Source organism: Alligator mississippiensis, chromosome 10, assembly GCF_030867095.1.
Source record: "Alligator mississippiensis isolate rAllMis1 chromosome 10, rAllMis1, whole genome shotgun sequence".
NCBI classification, from domain to species: Eukaryota; Metazoa; Chordata; order Crocodylia; family Alligatoridae; genus Alligator; species Alligator mississippiensis.
Genome location: NC_081833.1, coordinates 27,262,958 through 27,285,950, shown reverse-complemented (window position 1 = coordinate 27,285,950; position 22,993 = coordinate 27,262,958). Strand labels below are relative to the sequence as shown.

Below are 22,993 nucleotides of genomic sequence, written 5' to 3'. Positions count from 1 at the left end.
TTTATATTCTAATGGTTAGTTACCCTTGCTGTTAAAATGAGTTCCTACTTCCTGGTTTTGGTCTGAAGCTTCCAGCCACTGAATTTTGTTATACCTATGTCTGTTAGACTGAAGAATCCTCAATTACCAAATTTCTGATCCCTTAAAGATACTTATGTACTGTGATCCAGTCATGTATTAAAATTTTTTTGATAAGCCAGACTCAATTCTCAAATCATTCTTGTGGTTCTTCTCTGAACCCTCTTTCAATTTACCAGTTTCCATATTGAATTATGGGCATCAGAAATAGACACAGTATACTAACAGATTATCTTGTAAAATAAAAAGGATATTAGATCCCTCATTGCCTGTAATCATGATCATTCTCTATTGCTTCAAATCCTGCTTCTCTATGGTCAACAACAGGGGGTTTCTGAGCTGGGAGCTACCCATCATGAGGAAAATGAGATGGGGACAGAGTTTGAAAAGGAAGAAGAAGGAATATGAATACTGAGAGAGGCTAGAGAGGCTGAAGATAGCAGCTGGGGGAAAAGGAGGTTTGAGCTGGAGATGCCAGTTATGAAAGGGATCTAAACTGGTTGTAGTTACCACTCCACCACTCACTTGAGGCATTTATGCCACTATTATACATATAAAAGTATGTAGTTTGCTTAATCTAAATTATATGATCAATATAATCCAAATATCCTCAAACTAGAGACCAAAACTTGATCCAGTACAGAATCATTAATTATTATATAAATGAAACACTGTAATTAAAATACTATGGATCATCTATGTGCTGGCTCAAAAATTACAAAAAAACCCAAACATTGGAGGTCCACTGCTGACCAATTAATTAAAGTAGTGAAAATGAAGAGTTACTCTTTAAGCAGTGCTGTACAACATGTGGAAGGAAAAAACTGTTATTACAGGTGTGGTGGGCTCACTGCTTTTGTCTGGCAAGCCTGGCTTGGAGAAGGACACTTCAGATTGGTGGAACATTTCCACCAATCAGGTAACAGCTGGAAGGGGCTTGCCCCACCCCTGCTCAGAGGCAGGGGGATGCAAGGAGCCCCTGGACCTGGTTGAAGACTGAGCTTTGAGGTCCGGCTGACTTCAGGGGCGGAGCCTCCAGTGTAAATAAAATGCAGATGCAGCGAGGGACGGCGAGGAGAGAGGCACTCTAGAGAAGACCATCATCTGAACCCTGCCTGAGCCTCGACAAAGTGTGTATCAGCGCATGGAGAGCCAGCCCTGGGAGCAGCTCGAGGCTGCTCAGGTCCCACATGGTTTGCTGGTCAGTATATGGAAAGCTGACCCTAGGAGCACCTCAAGGCTGCTGAAGTTAGCCCCAGCTCTAGGCCACATAACCAGAGCCCCGCAGTGTGGCTCAGCATTAAACTAAAAGAGCCCCAGTGCCCAGAGCAGGGCCCAGGAAGGGGAAAGACCCCTGGCATGAGGCTGGGGAACCGAAGCCAGTGAGGGCTCAGCTCCCATAGGAGCTCACTGGGTACCCAATGTGGGGCACAGGGCCCAGAGGAAAGAACCCTCAACTCGAGGCCAATGGCTTCAGGAGGCTTGAAATGGTGTGGGGACCCAGAGGCCAGATCAACAGCCCCCAGAGGAAGGACCGTGAGTTATCGGGAACCTGGGTCCCACAGGGGAGGCACCCCTGGGCAAGGGATCCTGGGGGGGGAGGAGGGAGTGGGCATAGGGGGAGAAGACCCTATCCCATTTGAGGGACCAAGTGGTTGGAACCCAGATAGGGTGCGTCCAACATTTCGCATAGTTATGTTTCCTATTTGGTATCTATTGTTATTGTTGGTGTTATAAATAGTTGGGTGTATTAATTCTGTATAATGGGCTCTGTAAGGATGCCTTTATTAGCTAGCCCACTTGTGGTATAAACTTGCTGGATTGACTGTCCTGGGATCCACCCCTCTTCTGGGCCTGAGGCATGGGTACTTACCCGAATGCCGTCCCTAGGGCCGACTTCCTCCAGCTAACAGACCTTTATATGTATATTTGTATCTATATCTGTAATTATATCCATCTTACAGAGCTTTATATGCATATGTATGTTGGTAACTCAATAAATTGTATATAGTTAAGAATTTTGGGCTTGGGTTAACTCTACAGAGGAAAGAGGGATCCATTCAAAATTCTGGGGTTCCTTGGGTGTACCTGGGTTACACAGGGTTTTTGGTTGTAGCTGTGGTGGTCTAAGGACATAGGTGGGCAAGGTTCTTTGGGTAGATGTGGTATCTTTTATTAGACCAACTGAGTAGTTGGAACAAAGTTCTTTGCAAGCTTTTAGGCACAAGTACCCTTCTTCAGGGATAGGGAGACTGCTGTTGTTCTGAGATCTCCGAGGAATGGAAAAAGCTAAGTGTGGCAGGAGGTCAGTGAGAATGTAAATAGGTAGAAATTAGGAAAACAATGGGTAGAGAAGGGAGGTGAGGTGGGATACAAGAGGAAAAAGTTATTACAGGGGGATTCAACTGAGGAAACATATGTTAGTGTCCAGTTATCATCAGTTATGATTATGATTATCATAAGGTTAGTATCATATGGTTATCATACGGTTAGTGTCCGATTATCATCATGTAACAACATATGTTACGTGTCTGGTTATAAAACACTGTTCTTTTCTAAAAATTCTAGACGATGACGTTTCTAACCTAAAAGGTACTGCATACACTACCAGGCAATTCTATTCTGGACCTCATTATGACAAAGTTATAATTCCTGACTCAATGGACTAGAAGCTGGTGTTTGCCTAGACTCCAGTGATCATGATCCGATTACATTCAATAAGGGCAGACCGAGGCTGATCCCAGCCAATAATATATATGATCAGCAGTCCCTCAATATGAGGATTACAGTCTTCCAGTACATAGGAAAGTCATTACTGAACCTATAGGTGACTGAGGAGGCCAATCTGAGATTCACATGGTTGACTGCAGAAGTGGCAAATAGTTCTGGGAGGAAGGAGTACATAATGATGATGTTGGGCAACAGCTCTCTCCCTTTGTTTTTCTCATCTATCTGTTTTCATGGTGCAAGAAAATTGCTTGAAAGGACTGATGCCCTGTATGATGATTCAGTCCTTGAGTCTCCCAGGTATTTATTTTATGTTAATATTGCAGTTCTTCAGATTGGCCTCCAAAATGTCCTTGAATCTCTTATGTTGACCAACTCTAGAACAGTAACCATCAATGAGTTGGGTATATGAATTGTTTTGGGAGCCAGTTGTCAGGCATCCTTAATACATGCCCTGTCCAACAGAGTTGATGCCGTATAAACATAGCTTCAATGTTGGGTGTGTTTGCTTGAGCCAGAACACTGCCATTCAATCTTCTTCACTTCCAGGATTTTCCAAAGACACCGCTGATGATAAAGTTCCAAAGCTTTCAGGTGTTTCACTATGTCATATAGGCCTTAGGTCAATGAAAGCCATGTAAATATTTCCGTGTTGCTCATGGCACGTCTCCTGCAGCTGTCTAGCAACAAAGATCATATCTACTATACCTCTGAGTGGTCTGGAACCATACTGGGACTGAGAAAGAATCTCCTTAGTTAGCGAAGTGAATCTAGGAAAATGCAAGGAAGAACCTTCCCAGCTATGGACAGGACAGCAATATCTTGATAGATTGGATTGCAGTAATCATCTCATTTTCTAAATACGGGAATGATTCTGGCATCTCTCAAGTTACTGGAAATCTGCATATTTCCAGATTTGTATAATAACAATATATAGTCAGTGAGAGATCTTTTTTTCACTTTGCTGATGCATTTTAATTGGTATTCCATCAGGACTACATGCATCATCTGCTTAATGGTTTTCAAGGGCTCTTGATAAATCCCAGCCAAACATACACACACTGCTTCAAAAAAAAACAAAACAAAACAAAACAAAAACAAAAACTGATTTCCTCAATGCTTAGGATAATGACAAATAAAATTGAGTGGGAAGAAAAAAAAAAATGTGTGAATGAAAACATGGAAGTCTTTAAAAACCCATTATTATAAAGCCAAACAGTCATGATTCTACAAATGAGAGAGATCCAGCACCAAAGCGAAGGCAACAATTAGAAATAAACAATATACAACAAATGGTAAAGAGAAGAAAAACCAAATAGCAACTGATATCAATTATAAAGTATGGATAATTGATAATGAAGCTAAAGACATTTAGGGAAAATCCAAAGCAGACAGATTAAATAAATTTGCATATGTTAGGAATAAAAGAATAAATAATGTTGGCAATGATGAAACCCCCCCATTATTAATATAGTAATATTAATAATATTAATATTTCTATCATTATTAATATAGTAATATTAATAATGATAGAAAAAAGGAAGAGGATGTTAATAAATAGTTTTGGTCTGTACCTTAAAAGAAGCAGGTGATACTTTCATATCACATTAATAATTGTGATGAAGTACTTTTCATAATAAGAACCTGAGGAAGGGTACTGCGATACCTGAAAGCTTGTCTTTGTCTGTACCAACCATACAGCTGGTCCAATAAAAAGTATCACCCTCAACAATCCTCGTCTCTTGCATATCTCCTGAACTATCACAGCAACACTATAACCGCTATGCTTCTAATTCATTAGTAACTAAAGAAAGTTGTTCATAGATTCATAGAGTTTAAAGCATGAAGATACCATTATATTTTGTAGTCTGATTTCTGGCACATCATGGACCATTAAATTTTCCCCAGATTTCCCTGTAAGTGAGCTGAGTAACTTCTGTTCGACCAAAGCATAATTGCTGCTTGCCTATAGCATATATTCCAAACAGGCATCCAGTATTGATTTGAATACATCAAGAGTTGGAAAAATCTACCACTTCTATTGGTAGACTTTACTCTGGGACTCAAGATAAAGTTGAAGTAGCTAAAACAACCAAAAATTCTATTGGCAGCAGGTGGTTCTACTGGTTACTAATGAACGCCTCCATAAAGAACGTATGGTTTACTTCTAATCTGAATATGCCTAACTCGAGTTTCTAGCCTTTGATTCTTGTTATGTCTTTTTTGGTTTGATTTCAGCTGCATTTGTTCTTGATCCAAAAGATGCAAAAAATATGTGCCTTAATCAAATCTAAAATACCGTTCATTTAAGTAATAACCTAGATTGCCTGGCCATCTTTCATGTATAAATCCATCTGTCAAACAGAAGGCAATAACTAGTGATTAACTTTGTCCCATTCGCTTAAAGTCAAGAGAAGAGCAGCCAATGAAATGTCCAGCACCTATAAAATAACTGTTAAGGCAAGACATGTAATGGTCAGATCCACGATGACCTAGAAGAATTATACCTGCCTTTAACAAGACCAGTATCAACCCAGAAGGTTTGGCAAGCTCAAAAGAATAAACGCATTACCCCAAGAATGTGGGATTAGGAATGCACTAAATTAAACTATTACCAAGTGGTCATCAGCAGCAACTTTGCAGGTTGCTGGAGAGCTGGATGCTGGCATTATTACTCTCTGCATGAAGGTTACCTTTCCATTACGATGATGACCAGCCCCAGAACCTACATCTAGAGTTAATGTGCTTAAGACCCTGCATTTTTAAACTAATCTGTCATGGGCATTTATATACTATTAAATACCAAACTTAAATTTTAAAATGAACCCTACCTAGGTTAAAAAACTGCTGATGCAGATTCAGAAAATGTATTAAATTTCACATGCAACTTCAAAAAAAATAAACAACTAATGGAAAAGACAAGAGCTTCACTGCAAATAAAATATAAGGTATGCTGAATATCAAAGTATTCTGATGCATTAGCTCTAAAATCCTTGGTATTATCATATGGCAAAACCAGGGTGGTTTAAAAAAAATAAAATACTCAGATTTTTTAAAAATTTAAATCTGATTTTAATTTTTTTAAATCATCAAAATATTAAATTTATCTCTTGTTTAAAAAATAAGTTACAATTAAATCTCATCAGAAAGATACTAAACTTAAACTTACAGTCTCATAAATACGAATTATTGGCTGTCACACACACACACACACACACACACACACACACACACACACACACACACACACACACACACTGACTTACCTACCAGTCAAACATGGGCATTCATTTCAGTTTTTCATCTCATGAAAATGGCTCTAGTCTGTCTGTCCAGCCTAACTACCAGCTCTTACTTCTTAAAAGTTCTGGGTTTTCAGTTTCTGTTTCTCAGCAGACTGAAGTCACAGGTGTAAAGACACAGGCTGGATAGGATTGTTGTTGTTCTGTGCTTATGTGGTGGTGGAACTGGACCAAGCAAGGCAGAGGAGTTAATTAAGACATTGTCTTAAAGACAGAGAGACAATATAGGAAAGGACAGAGGCAGAGTAGAAAGGATGAGTGGAGTGGACTGGAAAGAAAAAGGGAAGACATCATTCAGTAGTACACACACCTTCCTATATTCCCCCAGTTTTGCCACAGAAAAACTGTCATGGCTTCTGGGTGTAAGAGAGACCCTATCTGGAAATATTTTGAAGAAATTCCTTCCCTTGGTAAAAAAGGAAAAAGTGTCAAATGTAAGCAGTACAAGGAGATGCAGGGCCTAGCTGCAAGAATGAAACATCATAATGAAAGCTGTTTATTGGGAGAAAATGATGTGGATGAAGGTGTGGATATGTCTGAAGAACAATGTGGATCAACTGGTTAGTAAATTAAGTAATTCACTTTGCAATACATCATTCTTCAAGACTCTATGCCTTTTAGTATAAGTGTGATTTAACAAGTAAATTCCCAAGCTGTTTGCTATGTTGAATGTTGCTAGAAAAAAAGGTTTAGTTAGCTTAGCTAATCCTTATGGCTTGTTTAATTAGTTAACTAGGTTGAGAACCTATCACCCAAATTTGCGGAACAGAAAGCCGCAGTAAGAGACATCTAGAGTTGCCAGTTGCTACTGGGTGTCATTTTCTTATTTTATAATACACGCCCTTTATTTTGGAACATCATGGCCGCAGACTATAATGGTGATGCCATAAATCTATTCCCTATTTTACTTCAGCATAACTCGGCTTTCCCAAGGGAACCCCATTCTATACTTGTTTTCTCAAAAAACAGAAGTGCCAGTGAGTTTAAAGGGGCTTACTCCAAAATTAAGTGCACTCTAAGTGCAGTCAGTCTAAGCTTTTTTGGTAATTTGGAAGCATCCTTGCTGGAAAAAAAATGTAAATGATTAACTGAATAATACAGTGAAAAGAACTGCTGAAGAATGACTATTCAAAAATCATGTTTGTTTCAAGATCCCATTTACGTACAAGAGACTTTGACTGTCTATCTGCAACAACTTGAGTCATCCTTGGTACTTTTAGCAGCAGTGCTGCAACTGAATGTATTTCAGACAACAAAGCATCAGTAGCAAGCAAAAGATTTCAATCATCCAGTAAAACCATCACTATGGATGGGTTTGTAGTAAGGACCAGCAAATACCAACAAGGCATCATAGATGAAAAGATTGCTTGGTTCATTTATGCCACAAATCCTCCTTTCTGCGCTGTTAACAATAAACACTTCATTGACATGGCTGAGGCCTTACGACCAGGCTGCGCTCCACCTGGTAGAGCAGACATTGGTGGAAGGTTGCTAGATATAGTATATGAGAAGGAACTTGAACAGTGTGCAAGAAATACAGGGGGGAAATTTGCCAGTTTAAGCCTTGATGGGTGGAGCAATGTACACAATGATCCAGTAATATGTGCCTGTGCGACAACAGAAGATGGGGTTGCATATCTTTCAGAAACAATAGATACTTTGGGAAATGCCCACACCACAGAATATTTTTTAACAAGTGGCAGTGGAAGCTGTAATAAATGGTGAACAAAAATTCAACCGTCACATGCGCAGTTTAGTCACAGAATGCTGCAAATGTGGCAAAGATGAGAAGGTACTTAAAAGAAAAACAGATGGATCCTCCCTTAATAACATGTGGCTGCAATGCCCATTTAATGCATCTTTTAGCCAAAGACTTAAGTACTTCCCAAGGACTAAAAGAAAATGTTGCTGAAGTCGCAAAATCCTTCCATAACAATCATTTGCTTCAGCTTCACTGAAGAGAGAGCAGAAGGATGCAAATTAATTCTCCCTTAAGATGTTCGATGGATTTCTGTGGTTGACTGTTTTGAACAATTTATTAAGAATTGGCCTACTCTCATAAAAAATTGTGAAGAAAACAGTGATAAAATAGATGGAAGTATTTCATCCAAAGTATCTAACATTGGATTAAAGAGGAATGTAGAGGATACGCTCAGTATACTGAAGCCTATATTCATAGCCTTAAACAAACCTCAGAGAAATTGTTGCTGCATTGCTGATGCTGTTGAAATTTGGAAGGCACTTCAAGAGACATTGAAGAAAGAAATACCTAACCAGAAAGTTAAATTGTAGGCAATAAGGAAGCGAATGAATCAAGTGCTAACTCCACCTCATTTTCTGGCAAACAGTCTCAACCCCAGATATAAAGGTAGATGCCTAACTTCTGAAGATGCTGCTGCTGCCATGGCATGGGCATCTCAAAAATCACTCCTCAGTTATGCCAGTCATAATAAATTTCAGGGCTGGAGGGGAACCATTTAAACAGTACATGTTTACTGATGATGTTTTGAACAAAGTCACTCCTCTGAATTGGTGGAAATCATTAGCCAGGCACCTTGAAACAGAGTTCCTTCAGTTGCTAAGCCAACTTTTCACAGCAGTAGCTTCCTCTGCAGGCAGAGCGCGAATATTTTCATTGTTTGTTTATTCACTCAAAGCTAAGAAATTGACTGGGAGTTGAAAAAGCAGGAAAACTCATATTCCTGTTTTAGTCTATGAATAAAAATGACAGTGGGAGTGGGGAAGACAAGATCTAGTTGTATAAGTTTTAAGGACAGCGTACGTTTGGTCTTGTGATGACTTGTTTGTTAGAGTTAATAAAATTTGAAAGTTAAGAAAGAGTTTAAGGACAGATGTTGTAAAATTCTGTATTGAGTTGTAAATGAATATGTTTAAACGATCAGATTTGCACCATTGTTTAAGAAATATGTGAAGAAATATCAGTGGGAAACTGGATTTAAATTAATTATTTAAATCAGGGTTTTCTCTTGGTGGTTTAAATCATGAGTTATATCAATGATTTAAAATCACCTTGATTTAAAATCAATCCACCCTGCTGTGCCGTCCCCATCCGGGTCTGGCAGGTATGCGGCCTTGGGGCCACGTGTTGTCGCAGGTGCACAGCAGGTCACAGCTAGGCAGCAGCCCCCATTACCAGACTGCTGCAGTGGGTAGAGGGTGCAGAGAACTCTCAGGGCTGCTTCAGCAGTAGCCACAAGGGGTAGTGTCCCCAGGTGCCAATTGGCTGGGCCCCTAAACCTCCTGAGAGAGAGGAGCCTTGAGCTACGTGACAGGGCAGCTTTTTGTACTGATGGGACCAGGACAAGGCAGCTTTTTATACTGCAGGGGACAGCACAGGTGCTGGCCCCGGACTCTAGCTCCTCCTGGCTGCAGATCCAGGAGAAGCTGGGCAGGGTTATTTTGCCCCAAGTGGCACAAACTGCACCACACCAAAGTACACGTCTGGGCACGTGCGCCAAGGCAAAAAACCCAGACTCAGATCTGCACCACTTCTATTTGAACTGTGCTTGCATGTGTGGACGCACCCTAAGGGGTTACCCTGTTATTCCCCAGACCGTGTCTACAACCTTTTTCCAGAACAGTTTGATTCTAGGACACACAGACCATATGTGGTAAAAACTTTCTGACTAACTGACTGCACTCCCTCCAACATTTACCTGTTCTTACACTAGATGATTTTAAAATCCATATAGGATTTTAAAATAATTTTCTTTTATTTTAGTGAAGGATATGTGAGGACCATCATTCCAGATGGTCTCCAATCTTCAGCACTAATTTCCAGTCCAGTGTCAGTATCCCATTTTGTCAGAAATAATATTTTTCTTCCCTATGACTATTGAAAATTGCTATATACAGCACAGACAACAGGACTGTATGTTTCATAAGTGTGATCAATATTTTCTCAAAGGGATATCAAGTTTTCAATTCATTGTGCTTATATTCCCATTAACTTCAACCAAAGTAAAATATATGGCCTCTCTGTAAATTATCCATTCACACACTTACTAGAGCAAGATCATTATAAAAAAGGCAAGACTTCAGCTTTTGCTCAGCTACTATGGGTTCATCCTAAGTACTTATCATGATAAAATATGCCCTCTGACTAAAAATCTGGACATATTTCCATAATTACAACCAGCATTAACCATAAATTTTTCAGTAGCCTCAAAGCAGAAAACCCAGCTGATACGCAAATGTATTTAAAAGTAAATAACTTTGCATACATTCGAGTGTGAGTAGCAAAGAAAATTAGCAGAGAAAGGATAAGAAACAGAGAAAAAAATACATGCATTTAATTTTTCTTCCCCCTTATTCCTTTCCCAGCACTGTTTCATTTATTTGCTACCAAAATAAAGTTCAAGACATCCCCACAGTTCTAACGTTAGACAGAAGTTAGTTGCACTAAGAAACTGTAGGATGGAAGTCAAATGTTTAAACAAGAGCGGTTGAAGTATTTGGACACGAGGCACTCAGAAGGCTGTTTAGGTTTGGTACCCAGGGAGATGTTGAGACTTTTAATATCATGGAAAGAATAAATATCCTTTTCTTCCACTGTGAGGGAAGGGGACACAAAGTCATTTTGAGGTAAGATCATACTTCTTGTTTCTTATTCCTGTAACTGCTGACAGCAACTAACTGCTCCAATGACCCTTTTCCCTAAAATCTTTCACTGCATCTCAATACAGTTGAATGGTTCTGTTAAGCTGTTCAGTAATGGAGTGGTTAACAAAACTGACATTTATATTGCCTTGCTCAGACTCTACTGTTAACAGAGACTTAGGGAAACAGCACTTGCTTTGCATTTGGAAGATTTTCTTCACAAAAAAGGAAAGAACGAACTAGAAATCTTTTTGGTGGTTTTGTACACTAGGAAATTTTACTAACAGAGCTTTGTCAAACTGGGAACATAAAAAAATTAAAAAAAAAAAAAATCACAGCTCTGCCAGCAGAAGGAGGCTTCAGGCAGAGCTTCTGTCATTTGGAGCCGTAGGTGTAACTCTAGTGGCAGAAAATCTCCCACTACCATAACACTCTTGTCACAGAGACAGCAGCCGGCATAGTAAAGAAATAGCCCATGTAAAACACTCTGAACCCAAATTCTTTTATAAACTCAACAACTATAAAAACACAAGGTTGTAACCGACATGTTAGGATGCTAACCTTATTTTTTTCTCTTTTATTCTGTGAGCAGGCTAGTTATTTATAGTTGGGGAAACCTGTAGCAATGGATACCTCATCTCAGAAACAATGATAAATTATTAGCTTACCAAGTAGTAATAGATAACAGAAGAATCTTCTTTGTCCCAACAAGTTTCAGAGGTTGATCTTCTGGTACTTCACACTGAATGCTGAAAATTAGAAGATTATATTTTAGAAGGCAAAGCTTCTAAGAATAAAAACATTCAACCAAAACAAGCATTTCCTTTTCAAAAATTCTTTTTTTTAAACAGAGTTGCCAAGCAAATCTCAGTTTAAAAAAAAAAATGGAAAGGTCAACAGTCACTAGCTACTGCATGAGAAATCATAACTTTCCAGCAGATATACCTAACTAGGTCATACAACAGTTAGACTGTGAGACGCACACAGGTCCTGGTCAGACTACTTCGCCATTAGCAGCTATTCAGAAATGCTGCCTTTAAGATAACTCAACTCTTGTTCAACCCCCATGGTTACAGGGAGTGATAAAAGAAATTAGTTAACACTAGCTATGGGAAAGCTCCTGTATGTTTTCTTTACAAATGAAGTTTCATTTTCAAATGAATTTGGATTTTTACCAAAAAAAGAGAATTAAAAAATAAACCAAAAAACCCAGTAAACCATTAATAGAAAACATAGGCCCCGATACATGTTACATATATTATGCACTGGTTAAAATGCATAATAAATTTAGATCAGCCACATGTACAAAGTAATTATCACATGATAAAAATGACTATCCAGCTATAAAAACAGCCAACCACCTATAAAGTTAGTATTTGAAAATATGTAATAACTCTATACAGGCTCCTTGCAGACATAAAAAACCCCCCAAGAAAACAAAACCGCATTTTACCAGAAGCAGCAGCGCATTACTTAGACCTGGCTCTGCAGCATCTGTATATTTTGGGTGCTTTAGCTGGGCCTTTTGGTGCTTTTAGCTAAAGCTGATTCAATCTGCTTTTAGAAAAAAAGCACCAAAAAAAGACCCACTAAAGCACCCAATCTAGACAGACATTGGGTGAGCTGGGCCCAAATAACACACTGCCTCTTCTGAACATGTGCTAGGCTCAGCATGGAAGCGCACCAAGTTTAAAGTGCTATTTTTTTTTTTTTGGGGGGGGGGGGGGGGGGGGCGTTAACGGCTCCAAACAGCCACAGAAACCCGAGAAAGCAATACACCGAAAGATCAGTATTAATTTAGCCCATTAGTGACCAACTTATCCAGCCTGGCAGTGACTCCATCCTCCAGATCTGTTCTGCAAGGGTCCAGACATTTGGCAGCAGGACAAGCAGTGGCAGTGTTAATTGCAGCAGCTCTGGGAGTCCTGGCAATTAACACTGGCACCACCCTCCTCACCACCAAATTTCTGGCCCCTGGGGAGCCCCATGGGCCAGATGATGTGGGATCCTGGTTTTCTCTGTTTAAAAATAAAAACTTCTCTGATAAAAAGTAGAAGATTCTCTGGTTAAAACGCCCCAAATCTGTGTTTTTCTGTGATTAAAATGAAGTGCCATTCTATATATAGGTATCAGTTGAACACAATGTTTTATTGATAGATTTACAATTTTAAAGCAATTTGGAAGCCTACCAGTGCCTCAATCATAATAATAAAATTAATTCTAAATACCTGTATATTTTGGTTTTTGATTTTGTATGTTTGGGTTTTTTTATCATAGAAAAATCACAGTTCCCCCTCCCCGCTTTGGCCACCAGGACATGGGTTCAGCTGTGGCTGTCTCCACGGCTGTTTTGGGCACTGAGCAGCACTGATATGCTGGTGCTCTGCCTCTGCCAGTGCTGTTGCCCCTCACTTTCAATCCACAGCACCCCCAGCCCTGCCAGTGCCTCTTGCTCCTGACCTGCAGCCTGTCTACCCCGCACTTGCTCCCTCCCAGCAGCAGCTCCCCACCCCTGCAGCAGGCCACAGGTTCAGCTGCAGCTGTCCCTCCTGCTTCTTTGTGGCTCTGAACAGTGCCAGCCCCTGCTGTTCTGAAGTTCCCTGCGCCTGTGCCCCAGCAGTCCCCAACACTTCCTGGGAAGCCCTTGACTGAGGCTCAGGGACTGGGTTGGGCCTGCCTCTGGCTGGGCAAGCTGCTTCCCTTGTAGGAGGGAAAGCAAGTCTGAGCCAGCCCTGGCTGACTCAGATTCTCAGGCCCCACCCCTGCCTCCTCCAGACAGGGCTTTGGGTTTCCCACCCTTCTGTAAATATTTCTTGCAGACTGGAACTCTGCCAACCTGCAGAGAACTGTTTGCAAAAGGGGAAACCTATGTTTTCCTGCTTCAAAGGTGGATAATTCATGTTTTTCTTCTTTAAAAGAGAGAAATCTGTGATTTTCCCCTTTAAAAGGGGAAAATCCGCGGAAAACCTGGATCCCTGCAGATGGCACAGCTCCACAGGCTGACCAGATCTTGGTCATCCCTGAAATAGCTTGTCGTCTTGTCTCCAGTACTAGACAGTACAAAATGCTATAAAGATGCAAAAAAACCCAACCCCAAATAGACAATTATGACCATATGATGTTTTTACTAAACCTCCACATTTTTAATTACCTACATTTGTTCAAGCCAAGAAGACTTCTTTGAAATATTTTGTTCCAATTATGCAAACTCCAGTATTTATTTAGATGAAATAGCTGATCTGCCTCATTCGTTTGCCATGACTACACTTAGGATTCGTATAGCCATGTTTCCTTGCACGACTGCTTAACAACTGAAGCCACATAAAACTCCAAGTCCTATGCTAAAATGAATGCCAGAACTCCTGCCTGACACCAGCCATTTATGAAAATCATAGAAGTAACCAAAATAATGGAATTAGACTCCTGTGATCTCAGGGATCCACATGAAAGTATCCCACTGACTTGCAGGAAGCCATGCCATTCTACCACCGGTAACAGCTCACCAGTATATATATCAGTGATGACATCTTTTATATTCAGATTCTAATTAAACATTTCTTATTTCCTTATGCATGGACCTTCTAAATTGGTTTGTAGTCTATCAAAGGAAAGAATCAGAAAATACATTCAATACACAGAACAGGAATATCTCATTTTAGGTCCAAGCTGCTGTGCAGGGAGAGTTGAAAAACAAAGATATACAGAAATATAAACATAGAAGCACAAACCCTCATGCAAAAGGAGTTTTAAAATAGTACATTTTAGATTCATTTTTGAGGAGAACACTGACTTTCCCTCATTTCCAGGTACAATAAAAAAAATGTAGGCCACATGGATACATTTCACAAGAAAAAAAATAAATGTGCTAATAATCACAGCTGCTACAATCCATAGGCTAAAATGGCCTTATAATTTCTTTTTTTTTTTTTTTTTTTTAAAGATGGCTAGTAGCAGTACCTGGCTAGTTACAAAAGAGCAAAACTGTATTTTCTGGCATTTCATACAAAAACTACAGGCCAAGTTTCAAATCCAGAAATTTTATGACACTTAGCGATGACAGATGAAAGAAAAAAAAAATGATAGAGTTTGGTTTCCAGGGACCAGATTGAGCTTGCTGCACAAGCAAATTTTACAGTTGCTCTGTCATACAAAGCTTGTTTTGAAGAGAAAATTAAGCATGCTTGTTAAAGGCGTTATAATGGCAGAACAAGAACACAAAGGTAACTTTCTACAGAGCTATTTTTCTGACCATGGCCATGATTTTAATAAGGCAAAACACAACTTAAGGATAGTGGAAAGTTGATTTATTTTCTGAGTTTTTAGGGTATGATCTAAAGCGCACTAAAATCAACAGGAGCCTTTCTACTGAATTCAAAAAGTTTTGTTTGACACCCTTGGTCTTTAGGTGTTTTGTAATAAAGAATAAAAACAGAAGAAGGTTTTCTGATATAAATGCTATTAGCTACTATATTTACTCAAATAGAAGATGAGGGTTTTTTTCAGCATAGGAAAAAGCCCTTTATCTCATGTTTCAGACATACACCAAAAACTGTCCGCCACCCCATTAGATACATTGGTCATCCCTGAAATAGTTTGTGATGCTGTGGCTGGCAATGCTAACCAAACTCTGGCGTGAATCCACCGATGCATCTCAAGCAAAACCAGGGAAGTCCTCCTCCCGCTTTACTCGGCCCTGGTGAGACCGCAACTGGAGTGCTGCATCCAGTATTGGGCCCCCACTTCAGGAAGAACATGGAGAAGCTTGAGAGTCCAGAGGAGAGCTACTCATATGATCCAAGGCCTGGAAGGAAAGCCATATGAGGAAAGGCTGAGGGACTTGGGACTCTTCAGTCTAAGAGAAGGCTCAGGGGGGACTTGGTGGCAGCCTACAATTACATAAGAGGGGTACATCAGGACTTGGGAGAACAGCTGTTCGCCAGAGCTCCCCAGGGGATAACAAGGTCTAACGGCCATAAACTCCAGCAAAGCCAGTTTAGACTGGATATAAGAAAAAAGTTCTTTACAGTGTGTGTGTTCAGGGTCTGGAACAAACTACCCCCAGAGGAGGTACAAGCACCTACTCTAGACTCCTGAAAAAAAAAAAATAGGTGGATATATTTCTTGCTGGGGTCACTTGATCCCAGCTGACTTCCTGCTTATGGTGGGGGGGCTGGACCTGATGATCTCGAGGTCTCTTTCAGCCCCTAATGTCTATGAAATCTATAAAATTATCTACAGGTTTCCTTCACCAACCGCTGGAGTTAGGTTCCTGGAAGTTCCCATGGTTGGCAAAACCATGGCTGGCAAGATAAAAGGCTTATGGGAAAAACGGGAGGTAACAGGCTGATATGCGGCCATGGAAAACTGTGGCTACTCAAAACTGTATACTGTGGTAGCCAAAATGGTATACAGAATATTAAGCGTGGATACTCAAAACCATGCTGGCGAGGGAAACCTGTATTATTAAACTCCTGCTAGAAGCAGCATGTGCTAAGTCATGGAAACCAACTATGAACCTGATTAAATGCAGCCCATGCTGAGCATGCCTGTAAAACACTTGGTCCATATGGAGTAAACATGCTGATAGGAGCAGAAAGGCTGCAGTGAGAAGTAGGGGGGCAGAGGGCAAGGGGGCAATGTGACCTCCCCCCAACCCTGCTACTATTTTCCCCGTTGTGGCAGTGGGAAGGGGACAAATGCAAGACATTCCTCCAATAATTAGGTTCTATACCTGGAAAATTATAACAAACTAGCAAACTGCCCATCATGAATGACAGAGGGCGGGGAGTGGGCAGGGACAGAGTGCCACCACCCACTGCCCCGCAGTGACACTGCTCTGCCTCCAGCCCCGTGTGCCACCCCCCACATCCGGCCCTGTGGGTCCCCCCGCATTCTCTGCATCCAGCCCTGCCAACACCCGATGGCACGCAACATGCTCCGCTTCCTGCCTCCCCTCCCCCACTCCTTCCCCATTGCCTCCCCCTCTCTGCCAGCTGTTTTTGGGGCTAGGCGGCCACAACAGGGGGAGAGCGCGGTGACAGCTAGGAGACGCTGCCACTGGAAACCCATCCCCTTTCCCCTTCCTGCTCCCCTCCCTTCCTCCCCACCATCTCTCCCTCCCTGCTGGCTGTTCGGTGGGGGGAGGAAAGCTGCATGGCAGCTCCCTCTGTCAGTAACATTCTGGGCCCTCGCAACCAATCAGCGTGCACCCTCTTGGCAGTGCATGTGCAGTTGGCCCAGAGCATTATGGACAGACAGACAGACAGACAAAGGCTTTTATGATATTAGAATTTATAAATATTCCGCATATAGAATCTGATTATTAGGGGGTCATCTTATATTCAGGTCATCTTATATTTGAGTAAATATGGTATTTTGATTTCTGACAGCGTTAGGAAATGACTTCATGAGAGACTCATTAGCATTCTTCTGTAAAGCTGCTGGTCATAGATAAGTGCCTAAATTGTTATCACTTCCCAAGTCAACAACTTGTGCAAATAAACAAGTGACTACCAAGGAACACCATTCTGAATTAAACCACCATCTCACACATCAGAGAGATTCTAGTCCCGGTTTTCAGTATCTGAAAATGACTAGCTGTATACTGAACTACTTGCTCTCACAATCAAATTTACTGATTTTCTTGAAATCAAGTTCGACTGGACCAAGAGACAGAATTACCAAGAAACTGGTTACAGCTCCCTAATTCTAAGGACCAAGTAATGTCAGCCCCAACCTTTAAGATATTTCAAATAGATTTAGGGTTCATTTCAGCTACGTCGTGAAGGACCTGTGACAGTGAAGAGTAGGTATAACTCTATGATTTCATTATACACTTTCCCTATCTCTTTTAGCAAACCCCCAATTCCAGGAGTGGAGGTGGTAGATGGCACAAGAGTTAACTGTCTCAGTTTTCAACCACTAAGACATTCTCTACCAGTCATCTGCAGACAGAATCTGGACCTTTTCTGCACCTACCCAAGCAACACTAAGGGACTGGGCTTCACTTGATAATCTGGTCCTCCCTGTTGTGATAATGCATGCTGCTGTCAACTGATCTAGAATAAGTGTTAAAAGCTCCCGTGTATTATCATATTTTCTTGCATACTGCACATCCCCAATAAGACGTGCCTTTTTGCAACGTGGAATAGAGAACAATATTTCCCTGATAATTCTGAAGGAGCAGAAGCCAATGGCTGCTCTGTTAACCCCTAGCTGGAGGACATGGCAGGTGCTGCTGACTGCCTGTGCCCTGCCCCCCTGCCTCCAACTAGAGAAAAGAAGAGGGACTGGGGAAATTCAGCTCCAAAAGAATCATTCCTGTGAGGCCCGCAGAGGGGTGCTGCTGCCCTCACCCCACACTCCCACCAGCCCTGCTCCTGGAAGGGGCAGAGCTCTATTCCCCACCAGCCTGCGCGTATCCCCTAGCTCCTTCCCAAGTACCCCCAGGGGCATGTATACCCCCGACTGGTTGACAACCCCTAGCCAAGAGGGAGAAATTAAGTCACAAAATGAGAACTAGTGCAAAAAATAAACATGTCTGGGTATCTGTAATTTAAGTGCATAAACTGAAATAGGATCTAGTTCTGGATGTCAAGAAGGCAAAAGTAAAATTAAGCCCTTAGACCTTTGGATCTTGTTTGCCCTAATTTTTAAGTACCCCCTATAGCAGCAGCTCCCAAACTGTGGGTCACAACCCCAAATGGGATCACAACAACAGTGGATGGGGTCACAGGGGTTCAGGGCTGTGAGATGGGAGTAAAGGACCATCCTGACGAAATGGGGTCATGCTGAGGAAATGGGGCCATAAATGTGGTCACGCTGATGAAAAGTTTAGGAAGCACTGCTCTGCAGAGAGCTGAACTAGTAGTAGGACAATAATGTTTACACAAATGACAACAATGAAATATAACCAATGAGAGCAGATGGGATTTTTAGTTAGAAAATAAAAGAAAGAGAGAAGTTAAAAAAAAAATCTATTTAAGTGAAATAAGGACAAACCATTGGAAGAAAACATCTCCTGGTTAAGAACATAAGATTAAAGAGTAAGATTAAAGATTTCATACTTCTACTTTTAAATGAAGAACACAAGAAGTTCCTTATCCCGTTCTCTAAACCTGAGGCCTCTAGCAAAAACATGAAAAATAAAATGTGGCACTCATAATATTTAAATAGTAAATGATCAGGGAAAGGGGGATATTTGGAAAGAAAAAGATCCAAAACTGAACCCTTTTCTATCCTTCATCATAAGAGGTTGAGGGAAAGATGTGTTATGTTTTCTTTCTTTGACTAGCACATTTAAGCAAGTTTTCTGCTTGCTCAAGTATTATACTTCTGCTTTGAAACTGTGTTGTGTCACAACCTTCATATTATGTAAACATGGGTTTACAAAGAAGGCTATGTTGTTACTGGTTCAGTGCAACAGTCCTTCTACATATGTTGGCAGCATGGTGAAAAGGAACCTTCCTTTCTTGCACTATGAAGGGGCACACGTCTCACGTTCTCTCCTTTGAGTCTGTCCTTTTCTCTTACCTTGCATTCTTACCTTGCTTTCTTTTCTGTATTTCTCTCTCTCTCTTTCCTTCCTTTATAAACTTTTTTTCTCCTTACCCTCTAATAGCTCTATTCTTCCTATACCTCAAAACATTAGGAAGCTACATATTGCATGGGGTAAGTCAACTGCTGGCTTTGAGGAGCTAGCATGGTCTTTGGCAGAGTTAAAAACTTTAGGAACAGGTGAAAAACCTTGAGTATGCTGGCCTTCATTGCTTCTGCAGCTGAACAATTGAAGGTCTATGCTATAAAACATGGTTGTCCAACTTCTCGGTAGCTGGGGCCCACATGCCACATGGTCTGGGAGCTCCCCCACACCTCGGTCCCCTTAGATTCCCATGCCCCCACCCCCACACTGTGATGCATCCTTACGTACTGCATGCTGCCACACCCTGCCTTGCCCCCAGGGACTTGGACAGGAAGTGGAAGTCCCAAGACCCCAACTGCAGCACCAGCAGCCAGAATGATGGGGGGAGTAGCCCCTGAAAAGAAACTCTCAGGCCACAACTTAACCTTCACAGATGCAAGTTAAACAGCTATGTCGTAGAAAAATTTAAATATGTGTAGGTAAAGAGGAAGGGAAGGCAAGGCAAGAATCTTTCAAAGTGACCGTTGTTGTTCTTCTGGTAGTGGTGTCCTCTCTTGTATAGTTTCCAAGTTTAGAAAACAATTCCATTTGGGGCAGTAACTGGACACAGGAAAAACTGAGCAACAGAACAAACAAGGGGCACTCAGTCGCACTCACTTTAATCTCCAAGTCCAGCTGCTTAACTCATTTTCCATTTCTAATTCACTTTGTATTCTTGTCCTTCTACACAAAAGTGACTATAAAGAAAACTTGTTAAATGTGCGATTTCCCTTAGAATAAACACATTTTAAGTATAAAAATCCAAAAGCCTTTACAAAATTTTACTTGGTGAGATGTCTCTAAACAGTTATTGGATATCAGGTTCAGTTACTGCCTTTATGGAAACATTAGTAGTGACTGATTTAGCCTTCTGTGGAACTCTCTCAAAATGGGAATGTTATAGATTCCTTCATGCTTCCCATTCTCTAGTTAGTTTTTTTCAGTATGGAACAATGCCAAGCCTAAAAACCCATTTGATTAATCCGTTTATGTTGATTATCTGCATACAGTAGCTAAAAATTAATACTATCCTTCTCATTCCTCTCAGAACTTTAATTTCAAAGCAACAACTGAAATGTAAATCTCAAACAATAAGATTGAAGCTATAGGAGGGTCAACTGGGAAACAAACTAAAAGTATTACTGAGACCGCTACTGTTATCTAAGATGTCAGAAACAGTTTAAAATATATCACTGCAATGGAAAATTAAAGAAGTTGGATCCTGAAGTAGAAAGAAACAATATTTTTTCTAAACTGATGGCAATTTGGTACAAATAAATTACATGATGCATACAATACACTAAATTCTAACAATTTACTGTGATATTTTAGAGGAAAAATCTCTACTTGGGGTTAAGAGCCTCTGCACAATGACTTTCTAGCATAGTCTCCAACTCTGGACAAAATGCCTCACCAAACTGGGTTTCTGCTAGGATTGAGAAGTAGAAAAAATCTTCACTAGAGGTGTACCGATACATTGGTCCAATATCGGATCGGCACCAATATAAAGAAAACTGTCTATAATCGGAAATTGGCCTGAAGTGTCCGATAATTTGGCTAATAAATGCACCACCCCACCCCCCACCCATGCCCTCCTGGGGTGCACGCAGTAGTGAGAGCCGCCCCTCCCCCCCACAACCCCCCCGGACGAGCCATGGCTCCGTCCCACGCTTTGCCCCACCCCACTTGGGTAGTGCCTGACCCAGCCCCAGCCCTAGCCCCACTCCCTCCCTGACCATAGGGGCCTTGACCTGCCCCCCCCACACCCCTTCCACCACACCACACTTACCAGCTGCATGCAGCTGTATCGGAAACTGGATCAGCATCAGCTGATATGCCTCCTTAAAAATCAGCTATCTGTATCAGCCCCAAAAAATCTATCAGTGCACTACTAATCTTCACTACTTACTGTAACTTTTCAGGTTCTCTACCTTGTTTTCCTGCTTTCCATTAGGCAAACCTAATGAAAGCCAGGAGAGTGTGATAATATAAATATAAGCAATAGTAAGCAGTAAATATGTAAATATGTATTTATATTATGTGAATATGTATTAAGCAGTTATGTATCATATGGCAGCGGTTCTCAACCTTTTTTGTACCAGGACCCTTTTGTAAAAATCAATGGCTAATCCCAAATCCAGTGCCCCTCACTCCTGACTTGCTGCTGCTGCCCCCAGCCCCCCAGTGTGTGGGGCAAGGGGTGTGTGTGTGTGGGGTGGCGGGGGGGCTGCAACAGAAAGGCCATGGCTTCCCAGGTTTTTCTCTTTTAAAGGAGAATCCATATTTAAAGTTTACAATCCTTTAACATATTCTTGTGACCCAATTTTGGGTAGCAACCCACAGGTTGAGAAACACTGCTGTACAGGATATTATTTGCCTGACACATAATATAGACCAATTAGGCACAAGATCTAATTTATTATCAATTCATTCCACTGTTCTTTCTCTTCTCTCATCTATTCTGTGTACTCTCACCACTGTCCTTATGCTGATGGTGTTCTAAGCAAAGAACATCTGGTGGGAAATATTTCAGAATTGTCTGGCTACTTCAAAAATGTGGATTGGTTATACAAGAAAAGAAGACACTCTAAGATTAAAGGTCATGGACATATACATTGAATATCTTTCTGACCAGGGGACTTGGTTGGAGGGAACTGAGGGGTACTGAGGTAGAAGTGGAAAACGTGCAGTTGACAAGGGAAGTGTAGTCACTTGGGGCACCGATACATGTGACAGAGCTTTGCTCCAAAGTGTGTTAATTAGCATGTGCTGGAGCATACTCAATTAATCAAGTTTCATAGTTGGTAGGGTCAGAAGGGACCTGAGCAGATCATCAAATCCGACCTCCTCCCACGGCAGGAAAAAGTACTGGGGTCAAACCACCCCAGCAAGGTGTTCGTCTAACCTCCTCTTAAAGACCCCCAGGGTAGGAACCAGCACCACTTTGCTTGGAGTTTGCTGGAGAGTGCTAATTAGCGTGCTCCAGTAGCCTCCACATGATGTGTATTCAGTGTTCCTGCATTTTAAAACGGCAGTGGGGGTGTTTTAACTAAAACTCTAATTAAAGCACCCCCATCACCATTTTCAAATGCAGGACACTGAACACACATGATGCTGCGGGCACTTTAATTAGAGTGCCTCTCAGAGCCGCCCCCCCGCCACACACACACTCACTGGAGCACATATATAAATGCCCTTGGTGATCATAAGGAGAGAGAAGAAATGAGAAAAGGAAGCAAGGTTGGATGGGAAGAGGTAGAAGTAGGAGATAAAAATAAAGGAGTGAAAAGAAAGGTAATCACTGCTTCTCACACCCTGCCCCTACTGTGAAGTGTCCCAATTTTTCATTCTGACAAGGGGAGAAGGTGTCCCTTTTTTCTTCCTACATCTCCATTAACATACTTCATTCCCCATTAAAACACTTATCTGTAACATAGATCTCACAGACATTTAGGCTGGAAGGGACCTCAGGGGATCAGAATCCAGCCCCCTGCCCCAAGGACAGGAAGTCAGCTAGGATCAAAAGATCCCAGCAAGATAAGGATCCAACCGCTTCTTAAAAGGAGTCCAGAGTAGGTGCTTGCAC

At 41.3% G+C, this 22,993-nt stretch overlaps 1 protein-coding gene across 5 annotated transcripts in view; it reads right to left on the bottom strand.

Moving 5' to 3' along the window:
* MTMR3 (myotubularin related protein 3) overlaps positions 1–22,993 on the bottom strand; it is a 208,261-nt gene that overhangs the window by 119,779 nt on the left and 65,489 nt on the right. For all 5 annotated transcript variants that reach the window (XM_059713592.1, XM_019493674.2, XM_019493673.2 and 2 more), the window contains exon 2: positions 11,396–11,476. The gene's annotated coding sequence lies outside the window, so the exon portion shown is untranslated. The remainder of the gene's footprint in view (positions 1–11,395; positions 11,477–22,993) is intronic.